The 26,607-nt window shown below is 41.3% G+C and overlaps 1 non-coding gene and 3 pseudogenes across 1 annotated transcript; all 4 read left to right on the top strand.

Annotated features, from left to right (window-relative positions):
- The first annotated feature begins 302 nt into the window (after positions 1–302).
- Positions 303–3,400, top strand: LOC142946699 (N-acetyllactosaminide beta-1,3-N-acetylglucosaminyltransferase 3 pseudogene; annotated as a pseudogene).
- A 4,748-nt stretch (positions 3,401–8,148) lies between these two features.
- LOC142946696 (N-acetyllactosaminide beta-1,3-N-acetylglucosaminyltransferase 3 pseudogene) lies at positions 8,149–11,241 on the top strand (annotated as a pseudogene).
- A 4,428-nt stretch (positions 11,242–15,669) lies between these two features.
- Positions 15,670–18,759, top strand: LOC142946698 (N-acetyllactosaminide beta-1,3-N-acetylglucosaminyltransferase 3 pseudogene; annotated as a pseudogene).
- A 3,418-nt stretch (positions 18,760–22,177) lies between these two features.
- Positions 22,178–22,296, top strand: LOC142947192 (5S ribosomal RNA). Its single transcript, XR_012953285.1, has one exon. It is a non-coding gene; the product is annotated as a 5S ribosomal RNA (ribosomal RNA).
- Positions 22,297–26,607: the final 4,311 nt, after the last annotated feature.

The raw sequence follows: 26,607 nt of genomic DNA, 5'->3' as shown, positions 1-26,607 counted from the left end.
CACCAGCCGCCACTGGTTTAGACAAAGTATCGTATGTATATAGGTTTTGAGCAGAAAATGAACTATTTGGCTAATTGTGTGATGTAGGTGAGTTGCTGTGGTAAGAGTTTGGACAAAGTACCTTATGTATAAGTAAATGCTTGTTTGCAACTGTTAAAAAATAACTATAAGTAAAAGTAGGCCCTTGCCACAGTGTACAAATACTGCTTGACTAAAAGCACAGAAGTAGGCTGTGATATCAGTAAATATGGGCATACGCCCACCTAAAGAGATAGGCAGGCAGGCAGGCAGGCAGGCAGATAGATAGATAGACAGGCAGATGACGCTCTCCTGCGGGTGGACTGAACAGCAGAAACTGGCACCGCCCAACATGCCGACAGCGTTGACATGCTGCTGCACACTGGAGTGATCATCACTGGAGCTACAGAGACACATGAGAGGAACTTTCGCCTTTAACGGTAAGCAGCTTACTCTTAGTTAATTATACAAACAACGTCATATAGGTCTAATGCTGTTTGTACACTTTACTATAGATAACACGTTATAACGTTACCCACTTCTCCGGGGAGTTTCCGGTTTAAAGTAAAGCTTATATTTTAGATTGTATTCACGGTTATATCTTGCAGAGACTGGTCTATATGACATCGTTATGAATATCCGTTATGTGAGTTAAACAAAAGTCACATGATCCTTCAAAATACGACTTCCTGACAATGTGCATTATCCTGATAAAAGTCTGCCAGTACAATGTTTTATGCTGGCCGAATGATTCTGCCCTTAAACCCGACGATGAATATTATTATTCCATTATATATATTTGTGGTTATTCAAAAAACTGGGGTTTATGGAAACGGATAACATTTGCCTTCATTTTTCATGTGTTCATTTAGAAACAAAGTTGTATGACTAAATAAGAGGGAAGGAAACACCTCATATAATAGCACAGGAAATGAGCTAAATCAAGACATCTGATAGACGGAAAAACTGTATAGTTTTGTAGTCTATTATACTAGCACTGTAAGAAAATAACCCACTAATTAACATTGTAGTATACAATAGTACAGTACACACTTGAGGCACTCCCAGCTCTCTTATTGACCTAGATGTGGTAGATGGCAGTTGTGTGTTTTTCTGCAGGATATCCTTTTGTTTACTTACAGCAGTGGTTCTCAAACTTTTTCTGTCACGCCCCACGCTCCAGGAAGAAAAATGTTCATGCCCCTCCGCCCACAAAAAATAGCTTATTGTGGCTGCAATTCACCTGTTTTGCACTGAATATCTTTCTAAGATAATAACAATAACGTGCAACCTGTGCAAAACTAAACAAAATGCTCCAGATGTGTGTCACACATATCTGGAGCATTTTATTTTAAATATGAGCTTTAAAATGTAGCATCTAAAAGTAAAATAGCTGTGATTTAACAGCACGTGGGACTGTTGGGACTGTTAGTACACTGGCTGTGGTCATCACGGTGAACAGCATGTGAGTGTTGTTCAAGGTGTACTTAAACTGCTTTAATGCTACATCATTTGATCACATTGTGAATAATGTGTGAGCACATTGCCTACTTATACATTAAGCAGGAACAGAAAAACATGCGTCTCTTTGTGTAGTCACGTGTTATCTGTCAAATGTAAGTCCGATATTCAATCATCTTTAAGTTTTGTTTTGGTCCACCAACTCATGAGAAGAGTTTCTGGGTTAGTTTATCGTGATATTTAATGTTTGTATATCTGCTGGTTTATTTGCACTGATCAGGTAGCGTGCAAATCTATGAAACTGTGGCTCCCCACATTTATTTCTGTTAAATTGATATAGTGTACAGTAGACAGTGCAGCTGTGATATCCTTAACCTTAATTCACCTCAGCAATTATTAACTAATTTGGTTATTAGTTGTTTTATGTCATACTGAGATGTTCTGATAAGAAAACTTTGTTTTGTCACTGCAGAGTTTCAAGGATGAGAAACATCAGGGCAAGAACTTTGCTGGTGGGAGCTCTTGGTCTACTGGTCCTCCATCTCTGCAAAGATTTTTTTCACCACAAAAACATCCACCTCAACATAGATGTGAAAGAGAAGAACATTCAAGTAAGGCAACCTTCCACAAAGAACTCCTATGTGTACTCCTGGCCAACATGTCAAAGAAATGCGTCTGCTGCCAACATCACAGGCTTCAGCTCTCTTTCTGGTGATATAAAAGACCTTCTCTATTATCGACACTGTCGCCATTTCCCCATGCTGCTGGACCTTCCTGACAAATGCGGAGGAGTTGATAAATCTGCAGAAGTCTTCCTTCTGCTCGTCATTAAAAGTTCTCCTGTGAACTACGACCGCCGAGAGGTGCTGCGTAAAACCTGGGCTAAAGAGAGGTTACACAATGGTGTGTGGATCCGAAGAATCTTCACCACTGGAACGATGGATACTGGATTTGAGAAAGAGAGACTAAACAAACTACTTGAGCTGGAGCAACGAGAGTACAATGACATCCTCCAATGGGACTTTAATGAAAGATTCTTCAACCTCACCTTGAAGCAGATACTCTTCCTGGAATGGATGGAAAGAAACTGTCCTAACGCTCGCTTCCTGCTAAATGGTGATGATGACGTCTATGCCAACACAAACAACATGGTCGTGTATCTCCAAAGCCTCAAGGACAACGACGGAGGCAAGCACCTCTTTACTGGCTATGTGCTCTACAATGAGATGCCCGTTAGAATGTCAGGGAGCAAGTATTTTATCCCAGTTCAGGTACAGGAGTCAGACTCATATCCCCCCTTCTGCGGTGGTGGGGGCTTCCTCCTGTCTGGCTACACAGCTTTGGTCATATACAATATGTCCCAGTCCATTACTATTCTCCCCCTTGATGATGTTTACTTGGGGATGTGTCTAGCTAAAGCAGGACTAAGTCCTTCTTCTCATATGGGTGTGCAGACGAGAGGACTGCACATTCCCTCCAGCACACTCGATGGATACGATCCTTGCTATTATAAAGAAGTTTTACTGGTACACAGATTCCTTCCAGCTCACTTGTACCTCATGTGGCACAGAATAAATGATCCCAATCTGAAATGTGGTCCCTCCAAGAAAAAGCTTTAGCAGGACCAAACTGTAACTTAAAGGTGGTGACAGAGCATGTTGACACTTTGATTCCTGCACCAGCTCTTAGATTGTGAGTACAGGTATGCCCTTCACTCCATCATGAGAAAAGGGTTGAAGGTGTTTTCTACCACGGTTCAGCTGCAGGAAATGAGCACTGCAGTTGGTGGTGTAGTTTTTTTTTCCACATTCTGTGTTGGTGAGCAGCTTTCATTATAATCAAAAATGGGTTTGCAAAACTTGCTTCATACTCTGTTTCATTGTTGGCTACATCTGAAAATTAAATAAAAATGAAAGGATGACTTATTTGGGGATTCAGTGAATTTACAGCAGAGCGGTAGGGGTGTGTATAAAGTATGACTGTGGGCTCAAAGGGGGATATGGAACCGTGTTGTCCTCTTGTTTCCAAAATGTGTTACAGTACTAAATTACTTCACAATCTACCCACAGGTAATTCACGTGCAACATACAGATCACATGGCAAGTCAACTGCACCTTGTACTACATTTACTTCCACTTTTACTAATGTATCTTGTCCAAAATATGTAACATTTTTGGACAAGCAACTCGGCGCAAAAATGAAAGCACATATTTGAGGAATCTTTCCTATGACAATCGCAGTAGTTGATTATTAAATGTTTTATCTCTTTGTATTTTAGCACTAATGGTATAGGATGGATGTGTTAATTTGGTTTTAGTACCAAAGGAAACAGGGGGAGTCCTCTGGTGGACAAAGAGTGTAACTGCAGAACTAAATGAAAAAACTAATAATAAACAGGATTAAATTAAGGTCTATACAGTATGTGCCAATTTAGTTTTAAGTAAGACAATTCCCTCATCTGAAATGTTGCATACAAGGTTTAAGGTTCAGGTTCATCTTTATTCACTGAGGAAATTCAGTTGAAGACCCCTCCACGCTTCACACACACACAAAAGTTATAAACAAATATTTTTATAGTTTAAAGTAATAAATAAGAAATAGAAGAAAGTGCATTAAAGCAGCACTTAAGGAAAAAATAAATTGTACTGTATTAATGAAGAAGTTCTGTCTTATGTGTATAAACACATAGAAAAACTGGACAATATGTGCAATATCAGTAATAATATGCAAGCTATAGTGCAATAGACTTGAGGTAGTAGTGGAAGGACATTTTTCAGAAATGATATTGTCACGGCACAATAACTGTCCCACGTGGCTTTCCTGCACCCAAGGAGCACCTGAGCGGCCACCATCCCTTTATTCTAGCGCCATCTGCTGTAACCCTCCGATATCGCAGCTACAGTTGCACTGCGCATGTGCGTCACCATACAATTAGGAACAGGTGGGCGACGAAATGTTTGAAGGAAATAAGGACCTTCTATTTTCCCCTTTATCGCGAGGTTTTGCTTTCAAATTACTGTCCGGGCTGGAACAGGACAGTTGGAGAGGACGTCATCAATGTGCGACGAGACCAGAGAAAGAAAGTTTGGTGGAAAATTTGTGGAATACGAGAAGAGAGCATCATTTGTCGGTTGAGCAACAACTGTACCGTGAATGCAGATATCATGGGTGATAGTTCAGATGGCGAGAGTGATAATATGCCATGGCAAGAAGCTAACAGAAAGAGGAGAAAAGGGAGCGACAGTTCAGGCCGCTGCGGAATTTATTTTGGCGAGGAGAGTAAAAAGGTGAAGGCTACTAGATCAAGTGTGGGGAAGGAGGATGACACAACTGAATGGAAAGTTGTGATTGCGTTTAAGAAGGAAGGGGCCCATTATCACCCGTTAAAACTGACAAAGGCAGTAGAGAAGGAAATAGTAAAGATTAAGTTTGCCAAGTTTTTAAGCAACAGGCGACTTTTGATCTTTGCAACAGATCAAAGGCAACGAGAGAAGATCCTCAGAGCTGAAACTTTGAATGGAGAAAGGATCAGCTGTCATATTCCAGGGAGCGTTTCAAAGCTGAGAGGTGTTCTACAGGATGTGCCATTGTCAGTCATTATCAAAACTGATAGCCTATCAGTGCTGCTTGAGTTTGAAAGATCTTGTCTTGGTCTAGGACACAATTCAAGAGACTGCAAAAACAAAGCAATTTGTGATGCATGTAAGAAGTATCATCCGACACCACTTCATGAGAACCGTCCATCTGCGGCTGCAGTCCCATCTCCTTCTCATGCCACGCAAGCAGATGAAAACATGTCTTGTCTCTCTTGCTGTGTAGACAAAGGCGATGGTGGGAGGACATCCATGATCCTGCCTGTGTGGATTTCTTCAACAACCACACCTGAAACAGAGACCTTAGTGTACGCCTTGCTGGATACACAGAGTAGCAACACCTTTGTAGACCAAGAGATAGGTAGAGGGATGGGGGCACGTTTAGAGCCAGTCAAGGTAAAGCTCACCACTATGATGGGAATAGATTCCATTGTACAGAGTGAAAGAGTTAGTGGTCTTAGAGTTAAGGGGTTTTCCTCACAGAACTTTATCAACCTACCACCTGTCTACACCAGAGACTTCATTCCACTTGAACGTTCTCACATTCCTACTCCTGAAACTGCTAAAAGGTGGAAACATCTGAACAGATTAGCACAGGAAATACCAGAGCTAATGGACTGTGAGGTTGGTCTCCTAATCGGCTATGACTGCTCCAGAGCGTTGGTGCCTCGACAAGTCATCACAGGAGGTGATGAAGAACCATATGCTGTCAGAACTGATCTGGGCTGGAGCATTGTTGGCAGCTCCTCACTGGTGGCAACGTCAACAGAAGTGACAGGTTTGTGTCATCGTGTATCAGTAAAGGAACTTCCACTATTGACACCAGCCAGTGTCATCAGAGAACTAGAAACAGACTTCAAGGATACTACTCCTGGGGAAAAGAGCATATCACAGGATGATATACAGTTTCCACAACTACTGAATGAACGAATGCATCAGAACACCGATAGACATCTGGAAATGCCACTCCCCTTTAAGACACGCCCACAACTGCCAGAAAATAAGCGGCTGGCTCTGGTGCGGTTGAAGCACCTCAAAGGGAAATTTGACAAAAAACCCAAGTTCAAGGATGACTACGTTAAATTCATGGAGTGCGTCTTCAAGGACGACGATGCAGAGAGAGCTGAATGCCAACCAAAAGCAGGAAATGTTTGGTACATTCCTCACCAAGGGGTTTATCACCCAAGAAAGCCAGAGAAGATTAGGGTTGTGTTCGACTGCTCTGCCAAATATGATTGTACATCTCTGAATGATCACTTACTGACTGGACCTGAATTCCTGTGGAAAAGGGACCTTGTCATACCAAACTCAACTCCAGAGCTTCTGATGGGTGATCCTGAAGTCAAGATGACACAAGTACCACAGACATAGGTAGTAAAAGAGAGATTTAAGAGGATCTCCAAATGGCATACAGCACTGAGTGTTGTTGATCGGATCCAGCGACTCGCAAAGAGAGTCAAACCAACGGAATCCATAAACGTTGAAGACAGGAGAGCGGCCAGTGTAGTGCTCGTGAAACTGGCACAAGAGGATGCCTTTAAAGAGGACATGCAAATACTGAGTCATGGCAAATTGCCACATAGTCATGCATGGTTCCAGCTTGACCCAGTATTGCAAGATGGTGTCCTCAGGGTGGGAGGGCGATTAAAGAATGCTTCCTTATCTTTTGACTTGAAACATCACTTTCAGACAACGCTGGCACTCTTCAAAAGGAAATGTGAAGATTGGAGATATTGTCATTGTCAAAGAGGAAGGGATTTCGCGCAATGAGTGGAGACTTTCAAGAGTACTTGATGCTTGCAAGGATGAAGATGGTCTCGTGAGAAAAGTCACACTACAGATAGGAAATAGAAAGCTAGGGAAAGAAGGTTCACGACTCATTCCTGAACGTCCTATTCATAAATTTGTCGTGCTTGTGGAAGACAACTCAAATGTATTTCAGTAGGACAAATATTATTTGCCTACCTGTGTGGAAAGGTCAAAGTATCAGGTTGACATGAAATTGTTTTACAGTTATCAAACATTTGGTTCTGAAAATGACTTGTTTTATTTGAATATTTGCATATAACGGTCATCATAAATCACAGTAACTTGGTGGGAGTGTAACTGTCAAAGAGACATGTATAATTGTGTATTCTATTGAGTTTATATGGTACCGTATGTGGTGCCTCAAGGTATCGTATTTCGTCATGTAACGTCGTAGAGTAACGGGCCACACCCAGAGTATGTAGAGTATATGACCGTTGCATTGTGGGTCGTTTGATGGCACAGAAGCAGAGAGGGGTGAACGACCCCAGATTAAAATGATTCTGCACGTGGTCCAAGAGGTGCACACAGTAAAGTGTTAATTTGAACATATATTTGTGTGTATTGTTGTTGACCTGCCTTTACGTTTACATGTGTTGCATTTTTTAAGATTGTAGTTTGTAGTTTATGTCATTATTAATGTGCTAATATGTGCTAGAAACGTGTGCTAGCAAATGTCCGTTTGGCAACGGACATTTGCCTGAGAGACTCCAGGAAGAGCTCGCAATTTATGTAAAAATGTTTATGGTTTGTTTGTAGTTTTCATGGTGTCTGAGGTAGAGAGAGAGAGCGCGAACGGCAAATAAAGTTCATCAAAGACATCAGTATGAAGCGTCGCCATTTTTGCTGGACCAGTGTAGCTACAGTAGTAATGCATGTTTGATACCTTAATTTTTTTGCATTAAATCATACTGGGATGTTTGCTGAAATAGATTGGATGTGGCACAGCCCTACCTAGAAACATTTTCCACCAGCCGCCACTGGTTTAGACAAAGTATCGTATGTATATAGGTTTTGAGCAGAAAATGAACTATTTGGCTAATTGTGTGATGTAGGTGAGTTGCTGTGGTAAGAGTTTGGACAAAGTACCTTATGTATAAGTAAATGCTTGTTTGCAACTGTTAAAAAATAACTATAAGTAAAAGTAGGCCCTTGCCACAGTGTACAAATACTGCTTGACTAAAAGCACAGAAGTAGGCTGTGATATCAGTAAATATGGGCATACGCCCACCTAAAGAGATAGGCAGGCAGGCAGGCAGGCAGGCAGATAGATAGATAGACAGGCAGATGACGCTCTCCTGCGGGTGGACTGAACAGCAGAAACTGGCACCGCCCAACATGCCGACAGCGTTGACATGCTGCTGCACACTGGAGTGATCATCACTGGAGCTACAGAGACACATGAGAGGAACTTTCGCCTTTAACGGTAAGCAGCTTACTCTTAGTTAATTATACAAACAACGTCATATAGGTCTAATGCTGTTTGTACACTTTACTATAGATAACACGTTATAACGTTACCCACTTCTCCGGGGAGTTTCCGGTTTAAAGTAAAGCTTATATTTTAGATTGTATTCACGGTTATATCTTGCAGAGACTGGTCTATATGACATCGTTATGAATATCCGTTATGTGAGTTAAACAAAAGTCACATGATCCTTCAAAATACGACTTCCTGACAATGTGCATTATCCTGATAAAAGTCTGCCAGTACAATGTTTTATGCTGGCCGAATGATTCTGCCCTTAAACCCGACGATGAATATTATTATTCCATTATATATATTTGTGGTTATTCAAAAAACTGGGGTTTATGGAAACGGATAACATTTGCCTTCATTTTTCATGTGTTCATTTAGAAACAAAGTTGTATGACTAAATAAGAGGGAAGGAAACACCTCATATAATAGCACAGGAAATGAGCTAAATCAAGACATCTGATAGACGGAAAAACTGTATAGTTTTGTAGTCTATTATACTAGCACTGTAAGAAAATAACCCACTAATTAACATTGTAGTATACAATAGTACAGTACACACTTGAGGCACTCCCAGCTCTCTTATTGACCTAGATGTGGTAGATGGCAGTTGTGTGTTTTTCTGCAGGATATCCTTTTGTTTACTTACAGCAGTGGTTCTCAAACTTTTTCTGTCACGCCCCACGCTCCAGGAAGAAAAATGTTCATGCCCCTCCGCCCACAAAAAATAGCTTATTGTGGCTGCAATTCACCTGTTTTGCACTGAATATCTTTCTAAGATAATAACAATAACGTGCAACCTGTGCAAAACTAAACAAAATGCTCCAGATGTGTGTCACACATATCTGGAGCATTTTATTTTAAATATGAGCTTTAAAATGTAGCATCTAAAAGTAAAATAGCTGTGATTTAACAGCACGTGGGACTGTTGGGACTGTTAGTACACTGGCTGTGGTCATCACGGTGAACAGCATGTGAGTGTTGTTCAAGGTGTACTTAAACTGCTTTAATGCTACATCATTTGATCACATTGTGAATAATGTGTGAGCACATTGCCTACTTATACATTAAGCAGGAACAGAAAAACATGCGTCTCTTTGTGTAGTCACGTGTTATCTGTCAAATGTAAGTCCGATATTCAATCATCTTTAAGTTTTGTTTTGGTCCACCAACTCATGAGAAGAGTTTCTGGGTTAGTTTATCGTGATATTTAATGTTTGTATATCTGCTGGTTTATTTGCACTGATCAGGTAGCGCGCAAATCTATGAAACTGTGGCTCCCCACATTTATTTCTGTTAAATTGATATAGTGTAGACAGTGCAGCTGTGATATCCTTAACCTTAATTCACCTCAACAATTATTAACTAATTTGGTTATTAGTTGTTTTATGTCATACTGAGATGTTCTGATAAGAAAACTTTGTTTTGTCACTGCAGAGTTTCAAGGATGAGAAACATCAGGGCAAGAACTTTGCTGGTGGGAGCTCTTGGTCTACTGGTCCTCCATCTCTGCAAAGATTTTTTTCACCACAAAAACATCCACCTCAACATAGATGTGAAAGAGGAGAACATTCAAGTAAGGCAACCTTCCACAAAGAACTCCTATGTGTACTCCTGGCCAACATGTCAAAGAAATGCATCTGCTGCCAACATCACAGGCTTCAGCTCTCTTTCTGGTGATATAAAAGACCTTCTCTATTATCGACACTGTCGCCATTTCCCCATGCTGCTGGACCTTCCTGACAAATGCGGAGGAGTTGATAAATCTGCAGAAGTCTTCCTTCTGCTCGTCATTAAAAGTTCTCCTGTGAACTACGACCGCCGAGAGGTGCTGCGTAAAACCTGGGCTAAAGAGAGGTTACACAATGGTGTGTGGATCCGAAGAATCTTCACCACTGGAACGATGGATACTGGATTTGAGAAAGAGAGACTAAACAAACTACTTGAGCTGGAGCAACGAGAGTACAATGACATCCTCCAATGGGACTTTAATGAAAGATTCTTCAACCTCACCTTGAAGCAGATACTCTTCCTGGAATGGATGGAAAGAAACTGTCCTAACGCTCGCTTCCTGCTAAATGGTGATGATGACGTCTATGCCAACACAAACAACATGGTCGTGTATCTCCAAAGCCTCAAGGACAACGACGGAGGCAAGCACCTCTTTACTGGCTATGTGCTCTACAATGAGATGCCCGTTAGAATGTCAGGGAGCAAGTATTTTATCCCAGTTCAGGTACAGGAGTCAGACTCATATCCCCCCTTCTGCGGTGGTGGGGGCTTCCTCCTGTCTGGCTACACAGCTTTGGTCATATACAATATGTCCCAGTCCATTACTATTCTCCCCCTTGATGATGTTTACTTGGGGATGTGTCTAGCTAAAGCAGGACTAAGTCCTTCTTCTCATATGGGTGTGCAGACGAGAGGACTGCACATTCCCTCCAGCACACTCGATGGATACGATCCTTGCTATTATAAAGAAGTTTTACTGGTACACAGATTCCTTCCAGCTCACTTGTACCTCATGTGGCACAGAATAAATGATCCCAATCTGAAATGTGGTCCCTCCAAGAAAAAGCTTTAGCAGGACCAAACTGTAACTTAAAGGTGGTGACAGAGCATGTTGACACTTTGATTCCTGCACCAGCTCTTAGATTGTGAGTACAGGTATGCCCTTCACTCCATCATGAGAAAAGGGTTGAAGGTGTTTTCTACCACGGTTCAGCTGCAGGAAATGAGCACTGCAGTTGGTGGTGTAGTTTTTTTTTCCACATTCTGTGTTGGTGAGCAGCTTTCATTATAATCAAAAATGGGTTTGCAAAACTTGCTTCATACTCTGTTTCATTGTTGGCTACATCTGAAAATTAAATAAAAATGAAAGGATGACTTATTTGGGGATTCAGTGAATTTACAGCAGAGCGGTAGGGGTGTGTATAAAGTATGACTGTGGGCTCAAAGGGGGATATGGAACCGTGTTGTCCTCTTGTTTCCAAAATGTGTTACAGTACTAAATTACTTCACAATCTACCCACAGGTAATTCACGTGCAACATACAGATCACATGGCAAGTCAACTGCACCTTGTACTACATTTACTTCCACTTTTACTAATGTATCTTGTCCAAAATATGTAACATTTTTGGACAAGCAACTCGGCGCAAAAATGAAAGCACATATTTGAGGAATCTTTCCTATGACAATCGCAGTAGTTGATTATTAAATGTTTTATCTCTTTGTATTTTAGCACTAATGGTATAGGATGGATGTGTTAATTTGGTTTTAGTACCAAAGGAAACAGGGGGAGTCCTCTGGTGGACAAAGAGTGTAACTGCAGAACTAAATGAAAAAACTAATAATAAACAGGATTAAATTAAGGTCTATACAGTATGTGCCAATTTAGTTTTAAGTAAGACAATTCCCTCATCTGAAATGTTGCATACAAGGTTTAAGGTTCAGGTTCATCTTTATTCACTGAGGAAATTCAGTTGAAGACCCCTCCACGCTTCACACACACACAAAAGTTATAAACAAATATTTTTATAGTTTAAAGTAATAAATAAGAAATAGAAGAAAGTGCATTAAAGCAGCACTTAAGGAAAAAATAAATTGTACTGTATTAATGAAGAAGTTCTGTCTTATGTGTATAAACACATAGAAAAACTGGACAATATGTGCAATATCAGTAATAATATGCAAGCTATAGTGCAATAGACTTGAGGTAGTAGTGGAAGGACATTTTTCAGAAATGATATTGTCACGGCACAATAACTGTCCCACGTGGCTTTCCTGCACCCAAGGAGCACCTGAGCGGCCACCATCCCTTTATTCTAGCGCCATCTGCTGTAACCCTCCGATATCGCAGCTACAGTTGCACTGCGCATGTGCGTCACCATACAATTAGGAACAGGTGGGCGACGAAATGTTTGAAGGAAATAAGGACCTTCTATTTTCCCCTTTATCGCGAGGTTTTGCTTTCAAATTACTGTCCGGGCTGGAACAGGACAGTTGGAGAGGACGTCATCAGTGTGCGACGAGACCAGAGAAAGAAAGTTTGGTGGAAAATTTGTGGAATACGAGAAGAGAGCATCATTTGTCGGTTGAGCAACAACTGTACCGTGAATGCAGATATCATGGGTGATAGTTCAGATGGCGAGAGTGATAATATGCCATGGCAAGAAGCTAACAGAAAGAGGAGAAAAGGGAGCGACAGTTCAGGCCGCTGCGGAATTTATTTTGGCGAGGAGAGTAAAAAGGTGAAGGCTACTAGATCAAGTGTGGGGAAGGAGGATGACACAACTGAATGGAAAGTTGTGATTGCGTTTAAGAAGGAAGGGGCCCATTATCACCCGTTAAAACTGACAAAGGCAGTAGAGAAGGAAATAGTAAAGATTAAGTTTGCCAAGTTTTTAAGCAACAGGCGACTTTTGATCTTTGCAACAGATCAAAGGCAACGAGAGAAGATCCTCAGAGCTGAAACTTTGAATGGAGAAAGGATCAGCTGTCATATTCCAGGGAGCGTTTCAAAGCTGAGAGGTGTTCTACAGGATGTGCCATTGTCAGTCATTATCAAAACTGATAGCCTATCAGTGCTGCTTGAGTTTGAAAGATCTTGTCTTGGTCTAGGACACAATTCAAGAGACTGCAAACAGTCTGAAACAGAGACCTTAGTGTACACCTTGCTGGATACACAGAGTAGCAACACCTTTGTAGACCAAGAGATAGGTAGAGGGATGGGGGCACGTTTAGAGCCAGTCAAGGTAAAGCTCACCACTATGATGGGAATAGATTCCATTGTACAGAGTGAAAGAGTTAGTGGTCTTAGAGTTAAGGGGTTTTCCTCACAGAACTTTATCAACCTACCACCTGTCTACACCAGAGACTTCATTCCACTTGAACGTTCTCACATTCCTACTCCTGAAACTGCTAAAAGGTGGAAACATCTGAACAGATTAGCACAGGAAATACCAGAGCTAATGGACTGTGAGGTTGGTCTCCTAATCGGCTATGACTGCTCCAGAGCGTTGGTGCCTCGACAAGTCATCACAGGAGGTGATGAAGAACCATATGCTGTCAGAACTGATCTGGGCTGGAGCATTGTTGGCAGCTCCTCACTGGTGGCAACGTCAACAGAAGTGACAGGTTTGTGTCATCGTGTATCAGTAAAGGAACTTCCACTATTGACACCAGCCAGTGTCATCAGAGAACTAGAAACAGACTTCAAGGATACTACTCCTGGGGAAAAGAGCATATCACAGGATGATATACAGTTTCCACAACTACTGAATGAACGAATGCATCAGAACACCGATAGACATCTGGAAATGCCACTCCCCTTTAAGACACGCCCACAACTGCCAGAAAATAAGCGGCTGGCTCTGGTGCGGTTGAAGCACCTCAAAGGGAAATTTGACAAAAAACCCAAGTTCAAGGATGACTACGTTAAATTCATGGAGTGCGTCTTCAAGGACGACGATGCAGAGAGAGCTGAATGCCAACCAAAAGCAGGAAATGTTTGGTACATTCCTCACCAAGGGGTTTATCACCCAAGAAAGCCAGAGAAGATTAGGGTTGTGTTCGACTGCTCTGCCAAATATGATTGTACATCTCTGAATGATCACTTACTGACTGGACCTGAATTCCTGTGGAAAAGGGACCTTGTCATACCAAACTCAACTCCAGAGCTTCTGATGGGTGATCCTGAAGTCAAGATGACACAAGTACCACAGACATAGGTAGTAAAAGAGAGATTTAAGAGGATCTCCAAATGGCATACAGCACTGAGTGTTGTTGATCGGATCCAGCGACTCGCAAAGAGAGTCAAACCAACGGAATCCATAAACGTTGAAGACAGGAGAGCGGCCAGTGTAGTGCTTGTGAAACTGGCACAAGAGGATGCCTTTAAAGAGGACATGCAAATACTGAGTCATGGCAAATTGCCACATAGTCATGCATGGTTCCAGCTTGACCCAGTATTGCAAGATGGTGTCCTCAGGGTGGGAGGGCGATTAAAGAATGCTTCCTTATCTTTTGACTTGAAACATCACTTTCAGACAACGCTGGCACTCTTCAAAAGGAAATGTGAAGATTGGAGATATTGTCATTGTCAAAGAGGAAGGGATTTCGCGCAATGAGTGGAGACTTTCAAGAGTACTTGATGCTTGCAAGGATGAAGATGGTCTCGTGAGAAAAGTCACACTACAGATAGGAAATAGAAAGCTAGGGAAAGAAGGTTCACGACTCATTCCTGAACGTCCTATTCATAAATTTGTCGTGCTTGTGGAAGACAACTCAAATGTATTTCAGTAGGACAAATATTATTTGCCTACCTGTGTGGAAAGGTCAAAGTATCAGGTTGACATGAAATTGTTTTACAGTTATCAAACATTTGGTTCTGAAAATGACTGGTTTTATTTGAATATTTGCATATAACGGTCATCATAAATCACAGTAACTTGGTGGGAGTGTAACTGTCAAAGAGACATGTATAATTGTGTATTCTATTGAGTTTATATGGTACCGTATGTGGTGCCTCAAGGTATCGTATTTCGTCATGTAACGTCGTAGAGTAACGGGCCACACCCAGAGTATGTAGAGTATATGACCGTTGCATTGTGGGTCGTTTGATGGCACAGAAGCAGAGAGGGGTGAACGACCCCAGATTAAAATGATTCTGCACGTGGTCCAAGAGGTGCACACGGTAAAGTGTTAATTTGAACATATATTTGTGTGTATTGTTGTTGACCTGCCTTTACGTTTACATGTGTTGCATTTTTTAAGATTGTAGTTTGTAGTTTGTCATTATTAATGTGCTAATATGTGCTAGAAACGTGTACTAGCAAATGTCCGTTTGGCAACGGACATTTGCCTGAGAGACTCCAGGAAGAGCTCGCAATTTATGTAAAAATGTTTATGGTTTGTTTGTAGTTTTCATGGTGTCTGAGGTAGAGAGAGAGAGCGCGAACGGCAAATAAAGTTCATCAAAGACATCAGTATGAAGCGTCGCCATTTTTGCTGGACCAGTGTAGCTACAGCAGTAATGCATGTTTGATACCTTAATTTTTTTGCATTAAATCATACTGGGATGTTTGCTGAAATAGATTGGATGTGGCACAGCCCTACCTAGAAACATTTTCCACCAGCCGCCACTGGTTTAGACAAAGTATCGTATGTATAAGTAAATGCTTGTTAGCAACTGTTAAAAAATAACTATAAGTAAAAGTAGGCCCTTGCCACAGTGTACAAATACTGCTTGACTAAAAGCACAGAAGTAGGCTGTGATATCAGTAAATATGGGCATACGCCCACCTAAAGAGATAGACAGGCAGGCAGATGACGCTCTCCTGCGGGTGGACTGAACAGCAGAAACTGGCACCGCCCAACATGCCGACAGCGTTGACATGCTGCTGCACACTGGAGTGATCATCACTGGAGCTACAGAGACACACGAGAGGAACTTTCGCCTTTAACGGTAAGCAGCCTACTCTTAGTTAATTATACAAACAACGTCATATAGGTCTAATGCTGTTTGTACACTTTACTATAGATAACACGTTATAACGTTACCCACTTCTCCGGGGAGTTTCCGGTTTAAAGTAAAGCTTATATTTTAGATTGTATTCACGGTTATATCTTGCAGAGACTGGTCTATATGACATCGTTATGAATATCTGTTATGTGAGTTAAACAAAAGTCACATGATCCTTCAAAATACGACTTCCTGACAATGTGCATTATCCTGATAAAAGTCTGCCAGTACAATGTTTTATGCTGGCCGAATGATTCTGCCCTTAAACCCGACGATGAATATTATTATTCCATTATATATATTTGTGGTTATTCAAAAAACTGGGGTTTATGGAAACGGATAACATTTGCCTTCATTTTTCATGTGTTCATTTAGAAACAAAGTTGTATGACTAAATAAGAGGGAAGGAAACACCTCATATAATAGCACAGGAAATGAGCTAAATCAAGACATCTGATAGACGGAAAAACTGTATAGTTTTGTAGTCTATTATACTAGCACTGTAAGAAAATAACCCACTAATTAACATTGTAGTATACAATAGTACAGTACACACTTGAGGCACTCCCAGCTCTCTTATTGACCTAGATGTGGTAGATGGCAGTTGTGTGTTTTTCTGCAGGATATCCTTTTGTTTACTTACAGCAGTGGTTCTCAAACTTTTTCTGTCACGCCCCACGCTCCAGGAAGAAAAATGTTCATGCCCCTCCGCCCACAAAAAATAGCTTATTGTGGCTGCAATTCACCTGTTTTGCACTGAATATCTTTCTAAGATAATAACAATAACGTGCAACCTGTGCAAAACTAAACAAAATGCTCCAGATGTGTGTCACACATATCTGGAGCATTTTATTTTAAATATGAGCTTTAAAATGTAGCATCTAAAAGTAAAATAGCTGTGATTTAACAGCACGTGGGACTGTTGGGACTGTTAGTACACTGGCTGTGGTCATCACGGTGAACAGCATGTGAGTGTTGTTCAAGGTGTACTTAAACTGCTTTAATGCTACATCATTTGATCACATTGTGAATAATGTGTGAGCACATTGCCTACTTATACATTAAGCAGGAACAGAAAAACATGCGTCTCTTTGTGTAGTCACGTGTTATCTGTCAAATGTAAGTCCGATATTCAATCATCTTTAAGTTTTGTTTTGGTCCACCAACTCATGAGAAGAGTTTCTGGGTTAGTTTATCGTGATATTTAATGTTTGTATATCTGCTGGTTTATTTGCACTGATCAGGTAGCGCGCAAATCTATGAAACTGTGGCTCCCCACATTTATTTCTGTTAAATTGATATAGTGTAGACAGTGCAGCTGTGATATCCTTAACCTTAATTCACCTCAGCAATTATTAACTAATTTGGTTATTAGTTGTTTTATGTCATACTGAGATGTTCTGATAAGAAAACTTTGTTTTGTCACTGCAGAGTTTCAAGGATGAGAAACATCAGGGCAAGAACTTTGCTGGTGGGAGCTCTTGGTCTACTGGTCCTCCATCTCTGCAAAGATTTTTTTCACCACAAAAACATCCACCTCAACATAGATGTGAAAGAGGAGAACATTCAAGTAAGGCAACCTTCCACAAAGAACTCCTATGTGTACTCCTGGCCAACATGTCAAAGAAATGCGTCTGCTGCCAACATCACAGGCTTCAGCTCTCTTTCTGGTGATATAAAAGACCTTCTCTATTATCGACACTGTCGCCATTTCCCCATGCTGCTGGACCTTCCTGACAAATGCGGAGGAGTTGATAAATCTGCAGAAGTCTTCCTTCTGCTCGTCATTAAAAGTTCTCCTGTGAACTACGACCGCCGAGAGGTGCTGCGTAAAACCTGGGCTAAAGAGAGGTTACACAATGGTGTGTGGATCCGAAGAATCTTCACCACTGGAACGATGGATACTGGATTTGAGAAAGAGAGACTAAACAAACTACTTGAGCTGGAGCAACGAGAGTACAATGACATCCTCCAATGGGACTTTAATGAAAGATTCTTCAACCTCACCTTGAAGCAGATACTCTTCCTGGAATGGATGGAAAGAAACTGTCCTAACGCTCGCTTCCTGCTAAATGGTGATGATGACGTCTTTGCCAACACAAACAACATGGTCGTGTATCTCCAAAGCCTCAAGGACAACGACGGAGGCAAGCACCTCTTTACTGGCTATGTGCTCTACAATGAGATGCCCGTTAGAATGTCAGGGAGCAAGTATTTTATCCCAGTTCAGGTACAGGAGTCAGACTCATATCCCCCCTTCTGCGGTGGTGGGGGCTTCCTCCTGTCTGGCTACACAGCTTTGGTCATATACAATATGTCCCAGTCCATTACTATTCTCCCCCTTGATGATGTTTACTTGGGGATGTGTCTAGCTAAAGCAGGACTAAGTCCTTCTTCTCATATGGGTGTGCAGACGAGAGGACTGCACATTCCCTCCAGCACACTCGATGGATACGATCCTTGCTATTATAAAGAAGTTTTACTGGTACACAGATTCCTTCCAGCTCACTTGTACCTCATGTGGCACAGAATAAATGATCCCAATCTGAAATGTGGTCCCTCCAAGAAAAAGCTTTAGCAGGACCAAACTGTAACTTAAAGGTGGTGACAGAGCATGTTGACACTTTGATTCCTGCACCAGCTCTTAGATTGTGAGTACAGGTATGCCCTTCACTCCATCATGAGAAAAGGGTTGAAGGTGTTTTCTACCACGGTTCAGCTGCAGGAAATGAGCACTGCAGTTGGTGGTGTAGTTTTTTTTTCCACATCCTGTGTTGGTGAGCAGCTTTCATTATAATCAAAAATGGGTTTGCAAAACTTGCTTCATACTCTGTTTCATTGTTGGCTACATCTGAAAATTAAATAAAAATGAAAGGATGACTTATTTGGGGATTCAGTGAATTTACAGCAGAGCGGTAGGGGTGTGTATAAAGTATGACTGTGGGCTCAAAGGGGGATATGGAACCGTGTTGTCCTCTTGTTTCCAAAATGTGTTACAGTACTAAATTACCTCACAATCTACCCACAGGTAATTCACGTGCAACATACAGACCACATGGCAAGTCAACTGCACCTTGTACCATATTTACTTCCACTTTTACTAATGTATCTTGTCCAAAATATGTAACATTTTTGGACAAGCAACTCGGCGCAAAAATAAAAGCACATATTTGAGGAATCTTTCCTATGACAATCGCAGTAGTTGATTATTAAATGTTTTATCTCTTTGTATTTTAGCACTAATGGTATAGGATGGATGTGTTAATTTGGTTTTAGTACCAAAGGAAACAGGTGGAGTCCTCTTGTGGACAAAGAGTGTAACTGCAGAACTAAATGAAAAAACAAATTTAAGAAACAAATAAACGGGATTAAATTAAGGTCTATACAGTATGTGCCAATTTAGTTTTAAGTAAGACAATTCCCTCATCTGAAATGTTGCATACAAGGTTTAAGGTTCAGGTTCATCTTTATTGACTGAGGAAATTCAGATGAAGCCCCCTCCACGCACACACACAAAAGGTATAAACAACATTTTTAATAATTTAAAGTAATAAATAAGAAATAGAAGAAAGTGCATTAAAGCAGCACTTAAGGAAAAAATAAAAAATAAATTGTACTGTATTAATGAAGAAGTTCTGTCTTATGTGTATCAACACATAGAAAAACTGGACAATATGTGCAATATCAGTAATAATATGCAAGCTATAGTGCAATAGACTTGAGGTAGTAGTGGAAGGACATTTTTCAGAAATGATATTGTCACGTCACAATAACTGTCCCACGTGGCTTTCCTGCAGCCAAGGAGCACCTGAGCGGCCACCATCCCTTTATTCTAGCGCCATCTGCTGTAACCCTCCGATATCGCAGCTACAGTTGCACTGCGCATGTGCGTCACCATACAATTAGGAACAGGTGGGCGACGAAATGTTTGAAGGAAATAAGGACCTTCTATTTTCCCCTTTATCGCGAGGTTTTGCTTTCAAGTTACTGTCCGCGTGTTTAATGTCTGCGAATGAAGCACCGCTAAAGAGTGTCGGACCACCGAGAGCCAGCTGGTCAAGGAGGCAACAGGCAAGCAACAGGTAAGTCCGTAGGTAGCTGGAGATTTACATATGCACGGGCAGCCAAGCCCTGGAAGCCCGAAACACAAGTGTAAGTACCCAAAGTATCATCAGCTCCAAGTTTACCGTGGCATACAAATGAATGGCTCATCCTGGATTTAAGGTAAACTAACGGCCGATTGCAATTAGCCTGTTAGTCAGGCTGCTAGCTCCCTAATCACATGGATATATGGTGGGATTTTGGTCAGTGAGCAGCGCTGTTAATTGCCGTGGAAGTGCAGCGACTGTTAACGGGAATTTGTGGGGAGCACAGAAAACTCCGAGGAACTGCCAGGAATTGTCCTGGAATTTAAACAGCTTCGCAGGCTTGTAAACCTTGTGAATCCCTTACTGCAGCCCCTAGTCCAGGGGAGGCTTTTACATGCAAATGCTAGACTCAAAAAATCTTGTTTTTCATCATTTTCGAAAAAGCACCAACTCCATTAAAAAAAAGAAGTAGATCAGGCTTAGTATAGTTATATAGTATCAATATACAATTTTAATTAAAATACTGTTCCAATCTCAAAATACAAACCTATCATCTGAATGTCCGTGTATTCACATAAATATGTCATTAATTTCATATAAATTGAAATGAGCATTGACAGCAATAAACTGAATGTATAATTTTGAGAAATATTTGAAATAGCACAATAATAGACTCTTAACAAATTGTAGCTTGAATAGATTTGCCTTATGTTGTGATGAATTTACCTTGTATTTTACAAACAATTCACAAAACTACAATTTATTTCAGTGAAATTTTACGTTAATTGCTTACGTCGTCGCGTTAGAGGGATAATCCAATGATATGCAAGGCCATGGTCACATGACTACCTTTTCTTTCCAATCCCAGTTTTACAAATCGGGGAAAGGTCGTGAGAAGTTGTCATCTAGCTGAGGCAGGTTTGACGCAGCTAAAACATATCCTAAATGAGAAAGGAGATGTAAATGAGGAAAGAGTGTTCAAAACCTTAAGAAAAAGGCATTTTATACAGAAAACAACATACTCACCATGTGTGAAAATGTCTATTGAGTTTGTCCCCTGAGTGGAGAGAGCTGCTCAAGCAGCAGGTGTGTAAGGTGCAGAATAACTCTCTGAAGTGCCTTCTAGTTACAAATAGTCAATCCAAAGATATAACAGAAATCAAAACAAAGCACTGGTACAAACTCCAAATAAATAAAAAAAAATAATAATCAGAAGGCCGACTTCTGAAAAAGCTTGGGGGAAAATCTTTCCCCACCTACAACTCAAATGCAAAAATCTTCAACACAGACTTCAAAATCAGGCACAGAAGGATTTTCACAAGCGTTATTCTGCATCAGATAAACAAAAATGTATATGAAAGAGAATGTAAGGTATGTGGAATGTTTCCAGAGGACCTAGAGCACATCTTTCTGCAATGTCCAAGGCTCAGAGCCTTGCTGAATGAGAAATGTAACATGGGGATTAATGAAGACTGACACGGAGTGGAACTGGATCACGCTTTTTGGGCTGATAGACAAAGATGTTCCACTCATTAACATTCTGCTGGCGTTTGCCAGGCATGCCACTCTTTGTTGACAGCAAGGACTCTATGGACACACTGCTTTTCACAAAGGCAACCATTTGTAAAAAAACACACCAGAAAACACATTGAGCTTTTGTCTGGAATGAATGAAGAAGAGGGATGGGGAGGGGGCTTATTATTTTATTTGTATTTTATTTTCATTTTTTTCTAGTCTTTTGACACTTATTTAGAATTTTTTTTTCCTGTTTTGTTTCGTTTTATTTAGTTTTTTTTTTTGTTTTTATTTCTCTACAAACAGTGGTAGAAAAAAATTGTGTATTAAATTTGAAAATGTACTCGTTTGAAATATTTCAGTTTTTTGATTTCAGAAAATGCCTTTTGAGATTGTTTCCTCTTTACAAGATATTTTCTTTTGAAGTATCTTTACATTGTTTTTGTTTTTTTACAATGTAAATACTGTACAGAAAAGTCCAAACATGTATATTGAGTAATGTATATAACTTTTTATGAGTTACACCTGTATTAACGTAACATTGACAGAGCATGTTATCAAGGCAATTGCTTTTTCACCAGAGTGAGAGTGTTTGTTTGTGTTCTGGGCAATCTGCAGGTGCTCCCTCTTTAGGAAGACAGAAGCAGCGCGTGCTGTTAGTGTCTTTAAAAGGCCCTCTGGTGGGATGTTTCTTCGCTTACGGCCATACCACCCTGAACACGCCCGATCTCGTCTGATCTCGGAAGCTAAGCAGGGTCGGGCCTGGTCAGTACTTGGATGGGAGACCGCCTGGGAATACCAGGTGCTGTAAGCTTTTTTTTACACTCCTCTTTGCAGAGGACGATGCTGCTTCTTCAGTGAACACAGACAGGCACACCTGAAAAGCAGTACAGCAATGTACACACAATGGAAGTGGTCCTGGTCAATGGATTACAAATACTCTGTAAAGAGTACATCCTGACCTACTACTTTTTGATATTGTTTATTTCAAAAATGACGATAAACTCACATTTTTGAATTTTTGTGAGTTACACCTGTATTAACGTAACATTGACAGAGCATGTTATCAAGGCAATTGCTTTTTCACCAGAGCGAGAGTGTCTCTGATCAATCACGATTCAGACACCTGTGTGAACAGTCGGTCTTCGGAGCAAACGCGCTGTTTTTTCCTCCTTTTTCTCTCTCCTTTTGGTTTCTTATGTGCTAAACATTAGCCTTTTTCTGAGTTTTATTTGTTTGGTTTAGTGTGTAGTACCCCCATCAGTGTTACACTGATTCGGGGGAAGTTTTGTTTTTCATTTTTTGCGAACTATCCCCCGTAATTTTTCAGTGAGAGGGGCGCTTTCTTTTTCAACATGACAGACTTACCCGTGAACCAGACCCGGACCGAATCAACGACGACCCTTATGGACAACCCCAACAACCAGACGGTGATGGAAGGCAGAGACAGCGCGCAAGCTGTAGAGAACAGGCAAGAGCAACATCTGAAGAATCTTACGGTGAATGTGGAGACGGAGGGTGGTGCAGCTAAGAGCGCCATGGAGTTAATCAGTCATGTGCAGCGGCTGTGTGGTGCGCTGCTGGCGTGTCCGAAACGTTTTGAAATGACTATGAGCCACCCAAAGGGAAAAGACCGCCTGATAGAGGGTTTTAAAGTAGGTGAAACAAGAGTTCACGCAAAGGAGATCTCTAACGACGAGCTGATTGTTTCATTTCTTAACTTACCGTACTACGTGAGCGACAGGAGTATCTTAGCGAAGCTGCAGAGCTGGGGAGTCATGGCCGTTTCCCCGGTGAAAAGGAGGATGTCGCCAGGGTCCAAGGTGACTGACGGCACCCGCTTCATGCGGGTGAAATTTAATGACAAGGTCCAGCCCCTCCCGTACTCTACTAAGTTCGCGACGGCGCTGTTTGAGGCAATCTGCAGGTGCTCCCTCTTTAGGAAGACAAAAGAGCAGAGCGTGCTGTTAGAGTGTCTTTAAAATGCCCTTTGGTGGGATGTTTCTTCGCTTACGGCCACACCTCTCTGATCGTTTCGGAACAGAGAGCATTGTGGGTCCACACGGCTGGTGTGATTCTCTGAGGAGACACGCTTTTTTTCTGCTCCCGTTCTCTTGTCTTTTCTGTGCTTTACATGCCCCAATGAAATATGAACTAACAATGTCCAATCTGAAGGGGAAGGAAAAACTGATGGAGGGGTTTAGGGTTGGGGATACCCGGGTTCATGTAAAGGAGATGGCGAACAATGAGCTAATTGTCTCTTTTTTAAACTTGCCCATCTGACGAGAGCATTCTGGCAAAGCTGGCTAGTTGGGGAGTGACGGCGATCTCCCCGATCAGGCGGAGAATGTGGCCTGGTTCAAAGGTGACTGACGGAACTCGCTTTGAGAGTCAGATTCACAGACAGTGTGCAGTCCCTGCCGTACTCCACCAAATTCGGCACAGTCGTGGGTTTCGAATACTTTAGAGTTCTCCACGACGGACAGGCGAAAATCTGCAGGGGTTGCATGCAGCCGGGTTGGGGGGAGAACGAGAGAATTGCTTTATTGTCAGAACTGAAAAAGCGGGACAATGAAGTGGTGATAAAAGCCAAAATGGAAAAAACCTTCTCCCACAGGCGACTAGAGATCATAGAGCAGAGGCCCATGATAGAAGAATTCAAAGACCGAGGACTTTGCTCCTGCGTAAGTAACTAATATTTAATGAAAACAACTTGAAGTCACCCAGAGGTCTTAGGTAGTGTTCAAAGTTACAAATTAGCATGTTTCCCAAATCTCCTCCTTTTAACGGGGCTACATTCAAAATTGAGAGCATATCTATAGCCTCCACACATCTCTCAACCATGTTATCGGCTGTAAGCGCTCTATGAGAGCAGTATGCTAACCAGTGGGACAAGCTCACATGCACTAAAAGGCACACAGCCCGGCGATGTAAACAAAGCACAGTGATACACACACACACACACACACACACACACACACGGGAACAGCAACTTCATTCTCTGCTCAGGTAGATATTACTCGACTATATCTTTACATAGATAATAGTTATATGATATATTAGCTCTGAATATAGCATAGAACAGCTTTAAATGTCAGACAGCCACTAGCTTTTAGATTACATGTCTGCTATTTTGTTGCACTGAGGGTTCATGAGATTTTGTATCATCTGCTTGTGTGATTACAGATGCCGTCAGAAAGAATCATGTCTCACGTGCTGGCACAGATGAGATTCTGAAACACTCAATTAGGTGGTTCAACCTGACAGCAGACAGGGGACGTTCCAGGAGACGGGCCACTGTCAGCATCCCTACTGACAAAGCCTAAACTTGTATGTTTTATACATGTAATGTTCTAAAATCCTTTTAATTAAATGGATTTCATTTAATAAAAAATAACTTTTTGATACTATTAATGGTTACATTTCTTTTTTCCATTAATACCTATTCAATATATAGGCTGTAATGACCTCTTTTTAAAGATTTTATTAGATAGTCAGGATGGAGAGTTGGGATTAGAACCCAGGGAGCTGCTGAAAGGAATCTTTTTTTATATAGAGGATTTTATTGTTACTTGCAGAGTCCACTGTTGGATATAAATGCACAAGGGATTTTACACAAACGATACATTCATGTTCTGCAGCGTAACTGTAGTTAAGTCTTCAATAAATAAATCATTTTATTATTAAGAGTATTCACACTTTTATAGAGCAATCTAGATGTTAGTCAGCTTGATTTGAGATATTTCTGTAGTTTTGAATAAGGGATCCGGAACAAGTCTGGTCCGAATGAACCACTTCATGAACGGGTCCAAATCGGATCCGGGCCAAATGAGCCGCTTATTGAACAGGTCCAAATCGGATCCGGGCCAAATGAGCCGCTTATTGAACAGGTCCAAATCGGATCCTGGCGGACAAGCTGCTTCATGAGCGGATACGGGTAGGATCTGGTCTGGATCTTTGACGCTTATGCGTTCCAGATCCGTCCCGCTATGCAAGTGGACTCCGCTCCGGACCCGTTTTGTGGATCTGTTCCGGAGCCTATGATACCTCCAAGGCGGTCAGTTTGCTTTTTAATGTGTGGTACACGAGACTCGATGCATCAAAAATATAAGTTTATTGGAGAATGCGAACATGCTGCTATAATGTTTAAGTTTGGTGATAATATTGTGGTGGAAAATTTGATACCCGCTTTGTGTGAGTCTCTTAGTGCTGAAATTAAAAATATCGAAAAGCAGAAGTTGTCTTTGGAGTATTTATTGTCTGTCGGAGAAGGTTCAATCATCACAAAGAGTGCAAGCAGTCTGAGCGAGGAAGAAGCGCGTGTCCAGGGGACGCGTTTTTATACAGAAAGAGTGCAAGGGTGGGGGCCAATGGCTAATGTTACAGACATTTGGTATCAAACTGCTTGGATGAACAGCTAGATACATTTGAGCACGTACGCTAACACAGTGCACTTCTACTGAGTTCAGAGCAAAAGTACAAGCACTAATTAATTTACACAATATACTAAGTAGAAATATATACTAAGTAGAAATTAACTATTACAAAATGGAAGAGAGAAAACATGAAAATTACTTTTTTGGGAAATTAAAGTGGGAAGCGGAAAAAATAGAAAATGTCCCTGAGCACGAGCGGGCACACTATATTCAGCTTCAACCTGAATTGGAGAACTACGAAAAGGGAAAATGTGTGGGAGCGATAGTATGCAGTAGCTGGGGAAAAATGCACTACGTTTTATTCTCAGTCAGGGAGCAAGCAGGGAAGAAATTACATTAAGGAGATTGAGATTGAAAATGAAAAAGGGGACAGAGTAACAGATTTTGTGGGTATATTGGAGGTGGTAGAGTCTAACTACAGGAAGCATTTTTAGTGTAGAACCAAACCCTAATGGCAACCAAAAACCACATGGGTGTCTCAGGGAGGAGAGCGGGGCCAGCTCACCTCAAAGAGGGTTTTTAAAAGAGTGCACTGGCACACAGGGCCCATGTGTTGCCAATGTTGCTAATGAGCTCAGGTGTTTCCACTCTGCTGACGACCCTCTGCCACGCCCACCTCCAATACCTGCAGGGAAAGCAGCCATACAACTGAAATGTCCTCACAACAACAGGAAAACTCTTTCTCAACA

The sequence above is a fragment of the Anarhichas minor genome, unplaced genomic scaffold (genome assembly GCF_050575085.1).
Source record: "Anarhichas minor isolate MPS153535 unplaced genomic scaffold, ASM5057508v1 ptg000010l, whole genome shotgun sequence".
In the NCBI taxonomy this organism is placed as follows: Eukaryota; Metazoa; Chordata; class Actinopteri; order Perciformes; family Anarhichadidae; genus Anarhichas; species Anarhichas minor.
Note: the sequence above shows the minus strand (reverse complement) of the source record. Positions and strands in the feature narration are given on the sequence as shown.